Source organism: Botrytis cinerea, chromosome 1, assembly GCF_000143535.2.
Source record: "Botrytis cinerea B05.10 chromosome 1, complete sequence".
Classification (NCBI taxonomy): domain Eukaryota; kingdom Fungi; phylum Ascomycota; class Leotiomycetes; order Helotiales; family Sclerotiniaceae; genus Botrytis; species Botrytis cinerea.
This window is the reverse complement of record NC_037310.1, coordinates 3,858,954-3,861,188: the sequence shown is the minus strand read 5'-3', so window position 1 is coordinate 3,861,188 and position 2,235 is coordinate 3,858,954.

Here is a 2,235-nt window from a genome sequence, read left to right as displayed (position 1 = left end):
ATACACTACACTTTCTTAAGGAGCAACCAACTCGGTAGTTCAATTCTGTTGTATCATTATGAAAATTCTTGGTGATTTGACTCCGTCAATAGCAATATTCTTTCTAAACGATATCGGTATTAAAGGACCGAAAACGGTATATGACAATAAAGAAATAGTACCGGATATGCGAAAGTTCGTTCTAGAACATATCTAAGCAATTGATAAAACCCTTGAACACCTTGAACACGCAGGCTATATTGTTGATGCAAAGTCCAAGTAATGCTATAATGAAATGGAAGTGGTAAACTATATAGTTGGATCAGAAGGACGAAAGCCTGTGGAAGCCAAAATCAAAAAGATCCTTGACTAGCCAAAACCCAAATCAGCAACAGAAATCCGAATGTTTCTAAGTGTCTGTGTGTACTACAGGATATAGATTGAAAAGTTTGCACAGAAAGCGAAACCATTGTATTGCTTGCTCAAGAAGGATGTTGAATTCTTATAAACAATTGAATAAGAACAAGCAATGAAATCGCTGAAGGAGAACTTAATCAAGCCTTCAACCCTGATGCCTTTAAACTATAGAGATACAATGATTGTTGAACAAATTGTCCTCAGAGTGGACACTAGCATCAATAGATGGGGAGTACACTTAGGATAAGAATCTGGAGGAAAACGCATCGTTGTGTGCTTTGAAAGTGGACTATGGAATGACACCGAAAAGAACTATGATACAACAAAAAGGGAATATAAAGGAGTATTAAAAGCTCTTCGAAAATGTAGATTCGATCTATACGGGATACACTTCGTTCTAGAAACAGATGCCAAAGTCTTAGTTGCCCAACTGAATCGAACGGCAACAGACCTCCCCGGAGCTCTGATCACTCGATGGATCGCGTGGATTAGGCTATTCGACTTTGAAATGCAACATATTAAAGGCACAGCCCACACTGCTACTGATGGACTTTCAAGAAGACCAACCACACTCTCTAATGTATCTGAAGAAGATAAGGAGGAAGACATTGATAAATGGATTGCAGATCAACTCAACAATATGGAAGATGTTTCTACTATACATAACTTCGCAAACTTTTCGCGAAGTTACAAATTGGACAAGGGATACAATAATGAAAGCCGAAAGATCGCTCAATATCTAACCAGTCTACAGCGTCCCGAAAACATAACAAACCAAGAATTTTCGAAATTCAAAAAGCATGCCTTAGGATTCTCCATACGTAAGGGGTGTTTATACAGAAATAGGATTTGTGATATACCACACCACAAGGTTATCAATGAGCAACAACAAAGGACATCACTAATCAATAACTTGCACAAAGCGTACAGTTATAAAAGAATTGAAAGCATATTTGACAAGGTACACAAGCTTTATTATTGGAATGGAATATATGAAGATATCAAACGATTCGTCAAATCCTGCCCCAATTGCCAGAAACGACAACCCAATATCCAAAAAGAACCCCTGCACCCTACATGAGTGAACACCTATTAACAAAAATGCGGTTTAGATATCATATGCAAATGCCCACCGGAGGCTCTAATATCAAAGGACTGGTATTTAACCTTGAAAGAAAAATTCGTAACCAAACAAATCGACTGAATGACCATAACCGAATTAATTCCACACAAACCTGAAGGACTTTGCAACTTCCACCTCCGCCATCTAGCAAATATACTAGGCCTCAAAACTATTCGAATGAAAAGCGAGTATCTTGTCCACCATCTCAAAACTGTATATAAATGTAAAAACCGTATCGACAACGTGCGGATACACAACAAATACTTCGCCTGGTTTAAACTAAACGAAAACGCGAATAAGGAAAGGAAAAAGAGGATCCTTGGAGTTTTGAAGTTTCGACCCTTAAATCCCTCAACTAGTGAGCCAGCGTTCGAACTGGAGCCACCCACCACCCTCACAAAAGTTTATGAAGTAAGTAAACGAAGAGCGTTGGCTACTGATCCAATCCTCACTATATTGATGAACCGATGTTCCGATTCTGTATCTGCATCGATAAAAATGTATTGTCACCACAACCGATACAAAAAGCAGGGACTTGACTTCGCTCATCACTACTACTACACCCCTTAGCAACAAGGCTGCAGACAAAACCTGATGCTTTGAAGAGAAGTGGCTAAACAACGCATGGATTAGAAATACCGCTTGATGATAATACCATTTCCTACACTCATTATTCAAACAAAGGAAGACTTTGATCGCACCTTTGTACATAGAAA